Source organism: Salvelinus alpinus, chromosome 4 (genome assembly GCF_045679555.1).
Source record: "Salvelinus alpinus chromosome 4, SLU_Salpinus.1, whole genome shotgun sequence".
Classification (NCBI taxonomy): domain Eukaryota; kingdom Metazoa; phylum Chordata; class Actinopteri; order Salmoniformes; family Salmonidae; genus Salvelinus; species Salvelinus alpinus.
Window position 1 is genome coordinate 15,200,956 of NC_092089.1, and position 19,196 is coordinate 15,220,151.

Below are 19,196 nucleotides of genomic sequence, written 5' to 3' on the forward strand. Positions count from 1 at the left end.
AGATTTGTGACCTGTTGCCACAAGAAAAGGGCAACCAGTGAAGAACAAACACCATTGTAAATACAACCCATATTTATGCTTATTTATTTTCCCTTGTGTACTTTAACCATCTGTACATTGTTACAACACTGTATATATACATAATATGACATTTGTAATGTCTTCATTGTTTTGAAACTTCTGTATGTGTAATATTTACTGTTAATTTTTATTGTTTATTCCACTTTTGTATATTATCTACCTCACTTGCTTTGGCAATGTTAACACATGTTTCCCATGCCAATAAAACCCCTTGAATTGAATTGAATTGAGTGGGGGGGGGGGGGGAGAGAGAGAGAGAGAGAGAGAGAGAGAGAGAGAGAGAGAGAGAGAGAGAGAGAGAGAGAGAGAGAGAGAGAGAGAGAGAGAGAGAGGCACTCTGTGCCCCACACACACACAGCCCACTGTGTCAATGAAACACAATGGTATTCACTACACCTGTCAGTCTGCCACCAGACCTACATGATGTATAATTTATCACTTTAATTATTCAAACCAGCACTGGTAGTGACAGCTATCGCCTGGCTGCGCTGTGTGTGTGTGTGTGTGTGTGTGTGTGTGTGTGTGTGTGTGTGTGTGTGTGTGTGTGTGTGTGTGTGTGTGTGTGTGTGTGTGTGTGTGTGTGTGTGTGTGTGTGTGTGTGTGTGTGTGTGTGTGTGTGTGTGTGTGTGTGTGTGTGTGTGTGTGTGTGTGTGTGTGTGTGTTGTGCGTGGCAGCAGCAGCTTTAACAGAGTGTCTCCAGTATTTCACACAGCTCATTGACTTTGTAGTGTGATACATCACTGGCTGTTTTTACAGAGTGGTAGACAAGGAGAGGATCAGCCCGTAAGGCTACAGATACATTAGAGACACATGTCTGTCTGCTTCCTGTAACCTGGGATCTGGGGATGGGCTAGCGGTGGTGGGAGAGAGGGCCGACACACTGTGAAGGACTAGGGCCATCGGAGGTACTAGGTAACTATATGGTAGGTAGTGTAGACTGGCCATACTGAGAGAAGGCGTAGCATCACATGTGTGCTGTCCCCTGAATAGTTAGACAAGGTGTCAGACCATCACAGAAATACTACAGCACAATTCTAGCTACCTTTATCACAAATTCAGTGAAAAGAGGATGGAGTTTTAAAAAACAGTGTCTGTCTGTATATCTGTCTGTCCGCCCGCCCGCCCGCCGGTACAGACCATCGGCTACTGATACAGATTTAGATTAGCCAAACAGTAGGTATAAGATAGCGTTGAATATGTGTTTATACCATTGTTAATTTAGAGTAGCTTAACAGAAGGCATACGATTATGTTGCATGTATGTTTGATGCTTTAAATATTAATTAAATATTAAGTCTGTAGTAATGATGTAAAGTGAAGGGCTGAATCCATGTTTAGAGATGTATTCATTGTTTCATGGACATTGTAATTGGAAATATGCTATACTTTCATTCAAACATATTGCTTGGCAAAATATCAAATTCAGAGTTGGTACAGTGTTTTTAAAGCTGCCTATTTGTCCCTGTGCAGATGAGAGCTGTATGATTCCTGATCTTAGTGCTTAGACCAAGTCATTACATTGTTACTTTTGCCTAAAAAAAACACTGGTTAGTTGGTATTTTAAAAAAATACCGAAATGTTCTAGTCAACGGTTTGAGTCTTGTGATGTTGGGTGATATTTGGGATAATCCATTTTGAAATGTCAATGACATAATATTATATTTTGTGCAAATTAAAATGCATTATACTATTTCCAATTATTTCCATTGTATTTGTTGATGGAAAATAAATGTTTATTGCATTTTGTTTCATCTGTTTGTTTCATGTGTGTGGATTAACCTGTCGTTGATGTGTCCTACGGCAGGGCTTCTCAGGCTTTTCAGGGCTGGGGCCCCTGTTGTGATAGCAAATTCACCAGGGGCCCCTGTTGTGATAGCAAATTCACCAGGGACCCCTGTTGTGATAGCAAATTCACCAGGGACCCCTGTTGTGATAGCAAATTCACCAGGGACCCCTGTTGTGATAGCAAATTCACCAGGGACCCCTGTTGTGATAGCAAATTCACCAGGGACCCCTGTTGTGATAGCAAATTCACCAGGGACCCCTGTTGTGATAGCAAATTCACCAGGGGCCCCTGTTGTGATAGCAAATTCACCAGGGACCCCTGTTGTGATAGCAAATTCACCAGGGACCCCTGTTGTGATAGCAAATTCACCAGGGACCCCTGTTGTGATAGCAAATTCACCAGGGACCCCTGTTGTGATAGCAAATTCACCAGGGACCCCTGTTGTGATAGCAAATTCACCAGGGACCCCTGTTGTGATAGCAAATTCACCAGGGGCCCCTGTTGTGATAGCAAATTCACCAGGGACCCCTGTTGTGATAGCAAATTCACCAGGGACCCCTGTTGTGATAGAAAATTCACCAGGGACCCCTGTTGTGATAGCAAATTCACCAGGGACCCCTGTTGTGATAGCAAATTCACCAGGGACCCCTGTTGTGTTGGTAAATTCACCAGGGACCCCTGTTGTGATAGCAAATTCACCAGGGGCCCCTGTTGTGATAGCAAATTCACCAGGGACCCCTGTTGTGTTGGTAAATTCACCAGGGACCCCTGTTGTGATAGCAAATTCACCAGGGACCCCTGTTGTGATAGCAAATTCACCAGGGACCCCTGTTGTGATAGCAAATTCACCATGGGCCCCTGTTGTGTTGGTAAATTCACCAGAGACCCCATCGTAGTCTTTTGAGTGAGATAAAAAAAAAAATGCATAGCACTATGGCTTCGGCAGTGCATGGCCAAACAAACCAGGTCTCGGGCCCTGCAAAGGAACATTTTAAAGGCCCATCTCTTGGCACCGGAGATCATTTTCCTGCAGTTCTACACTTTTTTGTCATGGGGCAGAGAGATATTTTGTTGTTGCAGCTTTAAAGATAATATCCTGTAATTCTACACATTTTTCCAGGAGGCCGAGAGAAAACGTTTAAGTTTTAAAGCCTCAATTACAGTGCATTTATGTATAAAAAATAATTGCATAAAAAAGAAACATTGTATTGTATTACACACGTTAAACTTATTCCACAGATCCCTTGGCCAAAAGTCATTTAATCGTATTAGTAACATTCATTTTTTTAAATTAAGTAATTTAGTTTTAGTTTTTTGGGGGGGGGGGTCTGTCAGCTGACCCCCTGCAGTACCTCGCACCCCACTTTGAGAACTTCCTGTCCTATGGGACCATTTCCTGTTTCAGGTTATTTAAACCATTTTAAACATAAATTGCATTTAATCTTGGGATGATACTATTATGTATGTAACTACCCGACTGCTGACCTGGTTGAGACAAGGCTACAGTCCCATTGTGATGTTTTTACAAAACTCCTACTTAATACGGTCAAAACTAAATATAATGTTGTGTTCAAGTTTTTTCGGAAGATTGTCTCAGATGGATGACATCATTACTCATCGGATGGTTCTATAATCGAACGAGTCCCTGCATACAAAATACCTTGGTATTTGGATTGACAATGATTTATCGCTTAAAAAATATATGACTGAGATTGTTAAGAAACTAAGATTTAAAGTGGGCTCTTTTTTTAAATGGAAACTGATCTTGTCTCTCTAGTCAACAGGAAGCTGATCTTTCTACTTGTTATTGATTATGGTAATTATATTTATCAACCTTTCTACCTGTTATTGATTATGGTAATTCTATGTATCAATCTTTCTACCTGTTATTGATTATGGGGATTATATTTATCAATCTTTCTACCTGTGATTGATTATGGTGATTCTATGTATCAATCTTTCTACCTGTTATTGATTATGGTAATTCTATGTATCACTCTTTCTACCTGTTATTGATTATGGGGATTCTATGTATCAATCTTTCTACCTGTTATTGATTATGGTAATTCTATGTATCAATCTTTCTACCTGTTCTTGATTCTGGTGAAAGTGTAGCTGCCTCTACTGTTAAACCCCTGGATACCGTTCTTCATACCACCTTACGTTTCATCACAGGAGACAGTTGAATTACTCATCACTGTTTTCTTTACCAAAAGGTTGGCTGGTCCTCTTTGAAGTTACGTAGATCCCATCCCTGCTTTTCCTGTATTGTTGTGTACAATAACACGTATTGTATTGTGTATATTTGTAAGTCGCTCTGGATAAGAGCGTCTGCTAAATGACTTAAATGTAAATGTATATGAATGTGTAGTTTAATGTGGGGTTTTTTGTATTTTGATGTGTATTGTGGTGCTTTACAGGGCTCCTCCGGAAAAGAGACCTTGGTCTCAGCATTGACTCTCTGTCTAACTAAAGACACCTTGGTCTCAGCATTGACTCCCTGTCTAAATAAAGACACCTTGGTCTCATCATTGACTCCCTGTCTAAATAAAGACACCTTGGTCTCAGCATTGACTCCCTGTCTAAATAAAGACACCTTGGTCTCATCATTGACTCCCTGTCTAAATAAAGACACCTTGGTCTCATCATTGACTCCCTGTCTAAATAAAGACACCTTGGTCTCAGCATAGACTCCCTGTCTAAATAAAGACACCTTGGCCTCAGCATAGACTCCCTGTCTAAATAAAGACACCTTGGTCTCAGCATAGACTCCCTGTCTAAATAAAGACACCTTGGTCTCAGCATAGACTCCCTGTCTAAATAAAGACACCTTGGCCTCAGCATAGACTCCCTGTCTAAATAAAGACACCTTGGTCTCAGCATAGACTCCCTGTCTAAATAAAAACACCTTGGCCTCAGCATAGACTCCTTGTCTAAATAATGGTTAAATAAACTATAACAAATAATGGGGTTGTCTGGTCGTGTCTAGACAATGTGCTCTGTTCCTTTATCTCTCAGGTTGCTACAGTCTTTCTGCAGCTTGGCAGTGCTGTGGCTGTTCTGCCCTTGTATCCCAGGTTGCTACAGTCTTTCTGCAGCTTGGCAGTGCTGTGGCTGTTCTGCCCTTGTATCCCAGGTTGCTACAGTCTTTCTGCAGCTTGACAGTGTTGGGCTGTTCTGCCCTTGTATCCCAGGTTGCTACAGTCTTTCTGCAGCTTGACAGTGTTGTGGCTGTTCTGCCCTTGTATCCCAGGTTGCTACAGTCTTTCTGCAGCTTGGCAGTGCTGTGGCTGTTCTGCCCTTGTATCCCAGGTTGCTACAGTCTTTCTGCAGCTTGACAGTGTTGTGCTGTTCTGCCCTTGTATCCCAGGTTGCTACAGTCTTTCTGCAGCTTGGCAGTGCTGTGGCTGTTCTGCCCTTGTATCCCAGGTTGCTACAGTCTTTCTGCAGCTTGACAGTGTTGGGCCGTTCTGCCCTTGTATCCCAGGTTGCTACAGTCTTTCTGCAGCTTGACAGTGTTGGGCCGTTCTGCCCTTGTATCCCAGGTTGCTACAGTCTTTCTGCAGCTTGACAGTGTTGGGCCGTTCTGCCCTTGTATCCCAGGTTGCTACAGTCTTTCTGCAGCTTGACAGTGTTGGGCCGTTCTGCCCTTGTATCCCAGGTTGCTACAGTCTTTCTGCAGCTTGACAGTGTTGTGCTGTTCTGCCCTTGTATCCCAGGTTGCTACAGTCTTTCTGCAGCTTGACAGTGTTGGGCTGTTCTGCCCTTGTAGCCCAGATTTCTACAGTAACTATTCCCCAGGTCGTTGCTGTAAATGAGAACGTGTTCTCAGTCAACTTACCTGGTAAAATAATAAAAATAATATTATTTTTAAAAGTAGGGTGCTTTGGGTAATTTTTGTCCTGTCTTTTTTTGTCAACTTCAAATCTTCTGAACTATGGCCTACAATCGTTTTTGCCTTGAATTCCTAGACTGTAAATGTGTAAATATCATCATCATCATCATCGTTGTCCTCGTCGTCATCACCGTGGGCCTACAACACTGTAAGTAAATATCACGCTAGTCCGTCTGCTGTCCAACTGTCCAATCAGGAACGAGGCCTGTTTGAGGGAACACAGTTGGACAGCGGCATTCCTTAACCCTTCATTTACTGCAGTGGGCTAAATCAGGGTCACACAGAGTGCTTCTGGGTAGTCTTAAACAAAATCTACTTTGAAACTAAAGTATCCACCTCACACAGATGGTTCTGGGCTTAAAGAAAGAAGACACCTGCATCATGTCAGACACAGAGTTTAAATGTTTTACATGTTGAGTTTCCATCCCAATATTACACTTTATATACATCACAGAAGACTGAAATATAACAAAACCGTTTGACATACAAACACCGGATTTTTGTCTGGTTTTTAAAATAATGTTTATTAATTATGAAATATTAATATCATTCCACCCATGAGGCTACAAGGTAATTTGACTGCAGGGAAGGGCTATGAAGCTTATTCGTTAACAGGCCTATTCCTCAATAAAATAAATAGATTTAAAAAAAAATCTAAAACTGTGATTTGATTACCTTTTACAGCAAAACATATCTTGTCTTCCATTGAGATTATCAGGCAAAAAAAAACTAGACAAACTTGAAAGAGAAATGTGGATCAAATGAGAAACTCTCTACATCTAATAATGAGTCCTTATGAGTCTAACAATGAGTCAGACCCCTTATGAGAATGAACTTGAAAATCGTCTGAAAGGAATTCCTAATGCTACATTCCTGGGGAGAGACACTGTCCAAGTTCCAAAAGAGAACACTTTGCATTAAAAGAGAAGAGCTTTTATTCCTCGTGCCCGGTTCTATTTAGGCTGTGAAACGATGAGACAGCCAGGCAGACAGGGAAGGAGGGAGGGAGGTGGGGATGGCTGAATTGTTGGTGAACTGAAAGGAGAGGAGATTAGGCTGGCTGGCTGTGTTTCTGTCTCTCCCCCAGTCCCTTTCTCCCTTCCTTCCTCCCTCCCTCCTTCCTCCCCTCTTCCTCCCTCCCTCCATCCCTGCCTCTCTCTCTCTCTCTTTCCCTCTCCTCCCTTCCTCCCTCCCTCCTTCACTCCCTCCTTCCTCCCCTCTTCCTCCCTCCCTCCTTCCCTATCTCTCTCTCTCTCTTTTTCCCTCTCCTTCCTTCCTCCCTCCATCATTCCCTCCTCCCTCCCTCCCTCCTTCCCTACCTCTCTCTCTCTCTTTCCCTCTCCTCCCTTCCTCCCTCCCTCCTTCATTCCCTCCTTCCTCCCCTCTTCCTCCCTCCTGCAGCATGGCAGGCTCCGTAGTGTAAGTGCCAGGCAGTCTCCCAGGCCTGCATGTCTACTCTGTCTACCCTGTCTGTATGTGTGTACATTCCTCTGTGACAGTATCAATCTTTGCATGCCATGCTCTCTTTCTGAGGCCCCTGTCCTGTGAGAAGGAGATGAAGGACTGTGAATGTGGGTAGTGTCTGAAGTTTCTGACAGGACTAACGCATTACAGAATAGACACACACACACACACAACAAATTACAGAATAGACACACACACACACACACACACACACACACACACACACACAACACACATTACAGAATAGACAAAATAGACACACACAAAACGCATTACAGAATAGACACACACACAAAACAAAATAGACACACAAACACAACGCACACACACACAGACACACACACACACACACACACACACACACACACACACACACACACACACACACACACACACACACACACACACACACACACACACACACACACACACACACACACACAACGCATTACAGAATAGACACACACACACACAATGCACACACACACACACACACACACACACACACAAAGCGTTACAGAAAAGACACACACACACAACGCACACACACACAGACACACACACACACACACACACACACAATGCATTACAGAATAGACACACACACACAAAATGCACACACAATGCACACACACACACACACACACACACACACACACACACACACACACACACACACACACACACACACACACACACACACACACACACACACACACACACACACACACACACAAAGCGTTACAGAATAGACACACACACACAATGCACACACACACACACACACACACACACAGCGCATTACAAAATAGACACACACACAACACATTACAGAATAGCGCCTAGACTTGAACTAACATCCTGTAGTTATGATGCTCTGTCCCTCTTGAACTAACATCCTGTAGTTATGATGCTCTGTCCCTCTTGAACTAACATCCTGTAGTTATGGTGCTCTGTCCCTCTTGAACTAACATCCTGTAGTTATGATGCTCTGTCCCTCTTGAACTAACATCCTGTAGTTATGGTGCTCTGTCCCTCTTGAACTAACATCCTGTAGTTATGATGCTCTGTCCCTCTTGAACTAACATCCTGTAGTTATGGTGCTCTGTCCCTCTTGAACTAACATCCTGTAGTTATGGTGCTCTGTCCCTCTTGAACTAACATCCTGTAGTTATGGTGCTCTGTCCCTCTTGAACTAACATCCTGTAGTTATGATGCTCTGTCCCTCTTGAACTAACATCCTGTAGTTATGATGCTCTGTCCCTCTTGAACTAACACTGTCCTGTAGTTATGATGCTCTGTCCCTCTTGAACTAACATCCTGTAGTTATGGTGCTCTGTCCCTCTTGAACTAACATCCTGTAGTTATGATGCTCTGTCCCTCTTGAACTAACATCCTGTAGTTATGATGCTCTGTCCCTCTTGAACTAACATCCTGTAGTTATGATGCTCTGTCCCTCTTGAACTAACATCCTGTAGTTATGATGCTCTGTCCCTCTTGAACTAACATCCTGTAGTTATGATGCTCTGTCCCTCTTGAACTAACATCCTGTAGTTATGATGCTCTGTCCCTCTTGAACTAACATCCTGTAGTTATGATGCTCTGTCCCTCTTGAACTAACATCCTGTAGTTATGATGCTCTGTCCCTCTTGAACTAACATCCTGTAGTTATGATGCTCTGTCCCTCTTGAACTAACATCCTGTAGTTATGATGCTCTGTCCCTCTTGAACTAACATCCTGTAGTTATGATGCTCTGTCCCTCTTGAACTAACATCCTGTAGTTATGATGCTCTGTCCCTCTTGAACTAACATCCTGTAGTTATGATGCTCTGTCCCTCTTGAACTAACATCCTGTAGTTATGATGCTCTGTCCCTCTTGAACTAACATCCTGTAGTTATGGTGCTCTGTCCCTCTTGAACTAACATCCTGTAGTTATGATGCTCTGTCCCTCTTGACCTAACATCCTGTAGTTATGGTGCTCTGTCCCTCTTGAACTAACATCCTGTAGTTATGATGCTCTGTCCCTCTTGAACTAACATCCTGTAGTTATGATGCTCTGTCCCTATTGAACTAACATCCTGTAGTTATGGTGCTCTGTCCCTCTTGAACTAACATCCTGTAGTTATGGTGCTCTGTCCCTCTTGAACTAACATCCTGTAGTTATGGTGCTCTGTCCCTCTTGAACTAACATCCTGTAGTTATGGTGCTCTGTCCCTCTTGAACTAACATCCTGTAGTTATGGTGCTCTGTCCCTCTTGACCTAACATCCTGTAGTTATGGTGCTCTGTCCCTCTTGAACTAACATCCTGTAGTTATGATGCTCTGTCCCTCTTGAACTAACATCCTGTAGTTATGATGCTCTGTCCCTCTTGAACTAACATCCTGTAGTTATGATGCTCTGTCCCTCTTGAACTGACATCCTGTAGTTATGGTGTTCTGTCCCTCTTGAACTAACATCCTGTAGTTATGATGCTCTGTCCCTCTTGAACTAACATCCTGTAGTTATGATGCTCTGTCCCTCTTGAACTAACATCCTGTAGTTATGATGCTCTGTCCCTCTTGAACTAACATCCTGTAGTTATGATGCTCTGCTCTGTCCCTCTTGAACTAACATCCTATAGTTATGATGCTCTGCTCTGTCCCTCTTGAACTAACATCCTGTAGTTATGATGTTCTGTCCCTCTTGAACTAACATCCTGTAGTTATGGTGCTCTGCTCTGTCCCTCTTGAACTAACATCCTGTAGTTATGGTGCTCTGTCCCTCTTGAACTAACATCCTGTAGTTATGATGCTCTGTCCTTCTTGAACTAACATCCTGTAGTTATGATGCTCTGTCCCTCTTGAACTAAAATCCTGTAGTTATGGTGCTCTGTCCCTCTTGAACTAACATCCTGTAGTTATGATGCTCTGTCCCTCTTGACCTAACATCCTGTAGTTATGGTGCTCTGCTCTGTCCCTCTTGAACTAACATCCTGTAGTTATGATGCTCTGTCCCTCTTGAACTAACATCCTGTAGTTATGATGCTCTGCTCTGTCCCTCTTGAACTAACATCCTGTAGTTATGATGCTCTGTCCCTCTTGAACTAACATCCTGTAGTTATGATGCTCTGTCCCTCTTGAACTAACATCCTGTAGTTATGATGCTCTGTCCCTCTTGAACTAACATCCTGTAGTTATGATGCTCTGTCCCTCTTGAACTAACATCCTGTAGTTATGATGCTCTGTCCCTCTTGAACTAACATCCTGTAGTTATGATGCTCTGTCCCTCTTGAACTAACATCCTGTAGTTATGATGCTCTGTCCCTCTTGAACTAACATCCTGTAGTTATGATGCTCTGTCCCTCTTGAACTAACATCCTGTAGTTATGGTGCTCTGCTCTGTCCCTCTTGAACTAACATCCTGTAGTTATGATGTTCTGTCCCTCTTGAACTAACATCCTGTAGTTATGATGTTCTGTACCTCTTGAACTAACATCCTGTAGTTATGGTGCTCTGCTCTGTCCCTCTTGAACTAACATCCTGTAGTTATGATGCTCTGTCCCTCTTGAACTAACATCCTGTAGTTATGATGCTCTGTCCCTCTTGAACTAACATCCTGTAGTTATGATGCTCTGTCCCTCTTGACCTAACATCCTGTAGTTATGATGCTCTGTCCCTCTTGAACTAACATCCTGTAGTTATGGTGCTCTGTCCCTCTTGAACTAACATCCTGTAGTTATGATGCTCTGTCCCTCTTGAACTAACATCCTGTAGTTATGGTGCTCTGTCCCTCTTGAACTAACATCCTGTAGTTATGATGCTCTGTCCCTCTTGAACTAACATCCTGTAGTTATGATGCTCTGTCCCTCTTGAACTAACATCCTGTAGTTATGATGCTCTGTCCCTCTTGAACTAAAATCCAAGATGGCGTAGCAGTCAGACGTCTTTTGTCCTTTGTCTTGTCGTGTCCCATGTGTATACCTTTTTATATATTTTTCTTCACATATCTTTTAATCTTTTTTTCTAAACCTCAACTTCAAAACACTCTCCTGCAACCCGTCTCCCCCAATCTATTGTAAAGTATTTTTATTAACCTTGAATCCTGAATCCCCCAACAGAAGCTAGCCAGCTCACTAGCTACTAGCTAGTAGTCAGCTAACCACTGCTAGCGGTCATCAGCTAACCATTAGCTCGGAAAGCTCTCGCCAGTTTGTACAACGCGACTCAAACCAGAGCATACCGGACCTGTTTTCTCTCCATATCCCCGGGTTCCTACCGCAAGCTCTGGACATTTTCACCTTGATCATCGCAACTAGCTAGCTGCTATCCGAGTGACTTCTGGCTAACGTTGGTCCCGGAGCAAGCACCAATTAGCCTGGAGCTAGCCCATGCTAGGCCTCCTCTCCCGGCTAGCTAAAGAGGCCCAGCAGCTACTACTGGGCTACAATACCCAGACACCTTCTACTGCCGGTACGGGGCACAGAACCCCGCCGATTCCTCAGCAGGTATATCTCACTGGTCACCCCCAAAGCCAATTCTTCCTTTGGCCGCCTCTCCTTCCAGTTCTCTGCTGCCAATGACTGGATTGAACTGCAAAAATCACTAAAGCTGGAGACTCTTACCTCTCTCACTAGCTTTAAGCACCAGCTGTCAGAGCAGCTCACAGATCACTGCACCTGTTCATAGCCCATCTGTAAATAGCCCATCCAATCTATCTCATCCCCATACTGTATATATTTATTTATCTTGCTCCTTTGCACCCCAGTATCTCTACTTGCACATTCATCTTCTGCACATTCTACCTTTCCTGTGTTTAATTGCTATATTGTAATTACTTTGCCACCATGGCCTATTTATTGCCTTACCTCCCTTATCCTACCTCATTTGCACATGCTGTATACAGACTTTTTCTACTGTATTATTGACTGTATGTTTGTTTATTCCATGTGTAACTCTGTGTTGTTGTATGTGTCAACTGCTTTGCTTTATCTTGTCCAGGTCGCAATTGTAAATGAGAACTTGTTCTGAACTCACCTACCTGGTTAAATAAAGGGGAAATAAAAAAATAAAAAAATAAAGTTATGGTGCTCTGCTCTGTCCCTTTTTAACTACTTCCTGTAGTTATGATGCTCTGCTCTGTCCCTTTTTAACTACTTCCTGTAGTTATGGTGCTCTGCTCTGTCCCTCTTTAACTACTTCCTGTAGTTATGGTGCTCTGCTCTGTCCCTTTTTAACTACTTCCTGTAGTTATGGTACTCTGCTCTGTCCCTTTTTAACTACTTCCTGTAGTTATGGTACTCTGCTCTGTCCCTCTTTAACGACTTCCTGTAGCCGTGGGTATCCACAGAAATGTAGAATATTTCATGTTCTTCATGTTTCTAAGAGATAAAAATGGGTCCAATTCTACGAAGAAACGGGAACAAAATAGATAACATCAATTTGACAATCTGTAATATCTGAGTTTGTCAGACAGGCCAAGAACTTCACACACATTCTGCATCTCAGTCCATGATAATAAACCGACGATAAACCAATCTCCCCGGCTTCCTGATGACCTGATGGTTCAGTAACACTGCTTCAGTCTAAACATCAGTCTGTCAGACAACAGATAAAAACGTTTCACAGTCAACCTCATTTCACTTCAAATGCCTTGAGTGTGTGTGTGTGTGTGTGTGTGTGTGTGTGTGTGTGTGTGTGTGTGTGTGTGTGTGTGTGTGTGTGTGTGTGTGTGTGTGTGTGTGTGTGTGTGTGTGTGTGTGTGTGTGTGTGTGTGTGTGTGTGTGTGTGTGTGTGTGTGTGTGTGTGTGTGTGTGCGTGCGTGCGTGCGTGCGTGCGTGCGTGCGTGCGTGCGTGCGTGTGTGCGTGTGTGTAATAATCACACCTGATAGATCCCATCATTGAACAGACCAACCTAACCAGATAAACCCTCAGTTAGCCAGGACATCATCTCTCAACAGACAATATCAGATTTGACTTGATAAACCCTGAGTCTATCCACGGACTACCACTGGAGATAAAGACAGGCATATCTGCAGCCTCAGTAAATTACCCATACAAACAGCCATCTAAACTGTGTGTGTGTGTGTGTGTGTGTGTGTGTGTGTGTGTGTGTGTGTGTGTGTGTGTGTGTGTGTGTGTGTGTGTGTGTGTGTGTGTGTGTGTGTGTGTGTGTGTGTGTGTGTGTGTGTGTGTGTGTGTGCGTGCGCGTGTGTGTTTTAATTGAATACACCACACAGTAATGCCCTAAAGAAAGAGCCAGTGTGTCCCGGGGAAAGCAATCTGTTCAGAACTTAAGATACGGACAACGAACTGTTCCACAAATGAACATACCGGCCTCTCTACCAGGCAGCGGTCTGGTCCAGTGGACATTTAAACAGAGGACTTCTGCATGAGATAGATCACATCATTATACAAGTCTAAAGAAAGCCTGGAAAAGAGGGGCGTGAGGGAACTCTCCCTTTTTATCGAAACGCTGTCCTGGTGTGAAGCCATAATAATCTATTCCTGCTCCGTTGAATGTGGAGACGATCTAGCATTTTAACACACACACACACACACACACAGGACTCACACACACACACACACACAGGTACAAACACACAGGTACACACACACACACACACGCACAGCAAAAACATACACATGCAGGCTGAACATCCTCAGTTATCTCCTTACCACAGGCACACAGAAGGAAAACAAAGCCTGACGTGTTTTACAGACCACAGAGACTCACTCTGCTCTCAGAGGTAGTAGCTGTCACAGCCATTGGTAATGCTGGTCCTAATGTGTAGCAGTATATCCTTTACACCTTGTCAGTATTGTGTATCTCAGAGGTAGTAGCTGTCACAACCATTGGTAATGCTGGCCCTAATGTGTAGCAGAGTGTAGCAGAGAAAGAGAGAGCGACAGAGAGAGAGAGAGAAAGAGAGTAAGAGAGTAAGAGAGAAAGAGAGTAAGAGAGTAAGAGAGTGAGAGAGAGAGAGAGAGAGAGAGAGAGAGAGAGAGAGAGAGAGAGAGAGAGAGAGAGAGAGAGAGAGAGAGAGAGAGAGAGAGAGAGAGAGAGAGAGAGAGAGAGAGAGAGAGTAAGAGAGAAAGAGAGAAAGAGAGAAAGAGAGTAAGAGAGTAAGAGAGTAAGAGAGTGAGAGAGAGAGAGAGAGAGAGAGAGAGACAGAGAGAGAGAGAAAGAGAGACAGAGACAGAGACAGAGACAGAGAGAGAGAGAGAGAGAGAGAGAGAGAGAGAGAGAGAGAGAAAGAAAGAGAGAGACAGAGACAGAGAGAGAGAGAGAGAGAGAGAGTGAAGAACAAACACCACTGTAAATACAACCCATATTTATGTTTATTTATTTTAACTTGTGTGCTTTAACCATTTGTACATTGTTACAACACTGCATATATATAATATGACATTTGTAATGTCTTTATTGTTTTGAAACTTCTGTATGTGTAATGTTTACTGTTCATTTTTATTGTTTATTTGACTTTTGTATATTACCTACCTCACTTGCTTTGGCAATGTTAACACATGTTTCCCATGCCAATAAAGCCCCTTGAATTGAATTGAATTGAATTGAGAGAGAGAGAGAGAGAGAGAGAGAGAGAGAGAGAGAGAGAGAGAGAGAGAGAGAGAGAGAGAGAGAGAGAGAGAGAGAGAGAGAGAGAGAGAGAGAGAGAGAGAGAGAGAGAGAGAGAGAAAGAGAGAGAGATGCTAAGGCAAAATTATGAGGCACAGCACAGCCCACTGTATGAGGTGAGGTAAGATGACATCATGGTATGGCCACTACTCCACTGTGAGCTTATTGGCCCCTGCTCAGAGGTGTCTGTTAATAGATAGAGACCGCATGTGGTTCATTTCTACTCTGCAGTCTGCAGTGCACTCTGGTCACCAAGGGGATAACATCAGGTGACTTGAAATGGCTAATTTGATCTTTTTTTTTATTGACCGTGAAAGAGAATCCAATTCACTAAAAGACACAAAACAGGGAAACATTTCCAAATAAATGTTAATCATAGGCCTTTTCAAAAATGCTCTCTATTTTATTTAATCTAATAAAGGACAGAAATCCCCAACGACATTTACAACAGGCAGAAGCTGCAGCGGCAATAGCCTTATAACTGGCATGTGCTTTGTGTAGCCGATTCTCCCCCACTTTATCGCAATGCAGTGTGGCAAAAATGTGATACTGCCGAGTACTACTATGGCAACACGGTGTGTGCATGTGTGGTTCCATGAGCGCCGTAGGGGGCGGGGGCTTTGCCTGAATTCTACGAAGAGCCCCCCCCCCCCCCCCCCCCCGCATATTTTCATTGGCTCTCAATGACATCATTGAGGATGAGGGTTGTAATAGTGAGGTAACTTCTCCCTCTCTCTCTCTCTCTCTCTCTCTCTCTTTCTCTCTCTCTCTCTCTCTGTCTCTTTCCCTCTCCCCCTCTCTCTCTCTTTCTCTCTCCAGGCGAATTGTCTGGTGGATAATAAATGTAATAACGTCATCTCTAAATGGCAGCAATGTGAACAGATGCGTGTAAATCAGTCAATGTAATCATATACAAGGCTCTCGATGGGCAACATCATCGTTCAATCCCCACCCCCCTCCCCCACATTTCAGGGTCGCTGTCCAGCTTCTGCCTTGCTGAAAAACATTGTTCACCGGCTAATCATTTAACTGGCGGTCACATGGCTTTGTAAACACAGACAACTCGCTGGTTTTGAAAACTAATTCTAACTTTATCAACTTAACTATGCAATTTCAACAGAAAATAAATAAATCAAGAAATGTTTTATAAAATCCATGTTATCGCCTAAGACTTCAATAACATTTAATAACATTCTAAACACCGCCAAGTCTAAACCAACCACACCAATTTACGCACTGCTACTCTGGAATACACACTGAAACTCTGAAATACACACTACAACTATGAAATATGCCCTGCAACGCTGAAATATGTCCTGCAACGCTGAAATATGCCCTGCAACGCTGAAATATGTCCTGCAACGCTGAAATATGTCCTGCAACGCTGAAATATGCCCTGCAACGCTGAAATATGCCCTGCAACGCTGAAATATGCCCTGCAACGCTGAAATATGCCTTACAACGCTGAAATATGCACTGCAACGCTGAACTATGCCCTGCAACGCTGAAATATGCCTTACAACGCTGAACTATGCCCTGCAACGCTGAAATATGCCCTATGCACTGCAACGCTGAAATACGCACTGCAAGTGCAACTTAGTTTTAGGATGGGATGTTGTGCAACAAATTGGGAAACAAGCGTCACTCCACAAGTCTTCCCTGAAGAAATCGCTGTGGAAGCGGGCTAGCCTACCCATGTTTTCCTCGAGGGTCCGATGAGACGCCTATCCAATTAGGAGAGCCTTTGTTGTGATGTGCGCCGGCAGATATAATCCAATTCCGATTCCATGAGTCCGGTACAGGTCGCGGGTAAATCCACCACAGTGTAGATGGTCATTCAAAGGACCGGCAGCTAAAATCCTGTTGTAAAGGTACTTTTTCCAATTTAGGCCTCCCGAAAAAAAAAAAGCTTTTCAAATAAAACAGGTTTCAACCCACCTGAGGATAGCAGAGGAAAAGCAAAGTTATTGAGGGCCTCTGTATTACTCACAGTTTGGGCAGAGAATAGAGTTTGAAACGATAGAAAAGTTAGTGATAAACACTGGCAGACATATTTTTGCTTGTTTTTACAGTCCAGCAAAGTGGTCGATGAAGCGAATGCAATAAGGCTAACAGAAAATACATTTTGGCGTATGCAAACTATACTATCGTATTTACTTCGATAATCCTCAACAAGTTCAATACAAATGTATTTTAAAACGTTATTCCGTGTTTTATAATGAGTGTAGAGGAGCCACATGCTACATGTTAAAGATGTATAACCGGAGCATTCTATACCATCAAATTACAACAAAAGTTGCCATGGTTTCAGAACAAGAGTGTTAGAATATTCGTTTTGCAACTTGGGGTGTAAAGCATTAATTTAGACTCGAAGTTTAAAGTAATTTTTGAAAAACCAAATATGATTAAAAAAAATATATAGATATTTACTCAATTCTATGGATGCTGAAAAAGGAGAGACATTCGTATAAATTTGCATCCATAAATATGTATTTTTCCCTTCATAACCACTTATAAAAGGCAGTAAAACCACCGCAATCAATTATTTCCAATCGTGTATCACTTTTCTGAAGTCAAATAGGGCTTATTTTCTACTTTCTTTTTGCATTCTTGTATTCGCTCCTTTTTGGGAGTATGGAACAGAACAAAGGAACGTAACAAAGAGTCTACTGCACCGACTTACTGTGCTGTGTCTTATACCTGTTGCTCAGTGCTCACTCCCAAAACTACCAGGACTTAATCCGCCTTTATACGATGTTGCGTTCTGGAATCATAATAGAAGACTGTAAAAAATGTTCCATTTAGTTTTATGTCAGCTATTAGATTATCTGAAGGAAGAAGCATATATGCACCTGATTGTATTGTTCTTAATTCTTCACACAAAAAAAAAGTGTCCATACCACTCTGAACTTCACAATGTAATTATTTATATAAATAGGCCTACGAATTTGTATTCAAACGTCTATTTTATCCCAAAAAATTATTATTAAAAAAGAAAGTTCGTCGTCACCCGTAATTCTATTGCCAACTTCCCACACCATCCAACTTTTGACAGCTTTGTCTCCTTCAACCCATCCCCTTTCAGATAAACACCACGAAACAACTACAAACATCGATTCATATAGTTTATATATGTCAATAATAAGCGAGTTATTTAAGAAGGATATAGGTACATTTGAAAGCATCCACGCTCTCTCTCTCTCCCCCGTCTCTGCGCTGCATCAGACAAAGGAACGCTCCTCTCGGGCTTTGTGCTCTCAACTTTGCGAGCTGACGCACCAACTATCAGCAACTTTTTATGTTGTAATTAAATCTCATCAAAAATCTAATCAAAAACTTCACATGGCGTAACATTCACTTTAAACACCCACTTACCGTTGCATTTCCTATGTTCGTGGAAGTCGTCCGTTGCGTTTGGAAAAGTTTAAAAGTGCATATTTGGGTTGTGTTGTTGGCGCTCTTTGTCTGCACGTGTGAAGGGGATTCTTGGCCGCGCCTTGTTCATTTCATTTTCAGTCCCGCCCTCTAAAAACTACTAAACAACAACAAAGGAAAGAACATCATAGGTACGGTATATTCTTAAGATAAACACTAACAACATATTACTCAATTATAATTTGATTTATTTTCCAGATATTTTACGCAAAGACGATATATTTCCATATAGACCGTTACTTCGGTAACTCTTTGTCCAGAGACCTCACTGTCTGTGCTTGTCTGGCCGCCCATCTCCCACATCAATTAGGGACAACTCTGATGACTGATATAACCCGACATTATATAACAGCTTTAATATGGACTTGTTGTCTTTATACCATTCAAATGAAAGGAGTGAACTTTTCTAACAATAGACAAGCTGAGAGAGATTATAAGGCTTCGTTGGTTAGTTTATGAAGCTTTATTCATGTTTGTTATGAATAAGAGGAAGGAACAAAAATGTAGAACAATTTGGAACTTCTAGACGTCAAAGATTAAAAGCTTTTATAAAATATAATAGTTCTATTATAAAATACATATATTTTTTTAATAATACAACTATTGCTCCACAAAGCCTTATATTGTCCTGTCTCTGTGCAGAGCTTCCAATATTCACCATATTCATCCTCAACATTCTTAATTTTTAGGAATAAATAACATACAAAAGAGTGAAATATATGTTTAAATTTAACAGACACCCTTATTCAGAGTGACTTACACGAGCAATGAGGCTTAAGTGCCTTGCTCAAGGGCACATCAACAGATGTTTCATCTAGTCTGCTCAGCAATTCGAACTAGCAACCTTTCAGATACTGGCCCAACATTCTTAACCACGAGGCTACCTGCCACTCGAACAAACACAAAGCATTGCATTATAAAT

The 19,196-nt window shown here is 42.4% G+C and overlaps 1 long non-coding RNA gene across 5 annotated transcripts in view; it reads right to left on the bottom strand.

The window, feature by feature from the left end:
• LOC139572889 (uncharacterized) overlaps positions 1-18,389 on the bottom strand; it is a 224,496-nt gene extending 206,107 nt beyond the window's left edge. Inside the window, exons 1-2 of one of the 5 annotated variants that reach the window (XR_011674514.1) lie at positions 18,215-18,389; positions 16,533-16,777 (exon numbers count right to left, since the gene is read on the bottom strand). This is a non-coding gene — a long non-coding RNA (uncharacterized lncRNA). The remainder of the gene's footprint in view (positions 1-16,532; positions 16,778-18,214) is intronic. The other 4 variants (XR_011674511.1, XR_011674515.1, XR_011674512.1 and 1 more) reach the window with 4 other exon arrangements.
• Positions 18,390-19,196: the final 807 nt, after the last annotated feature.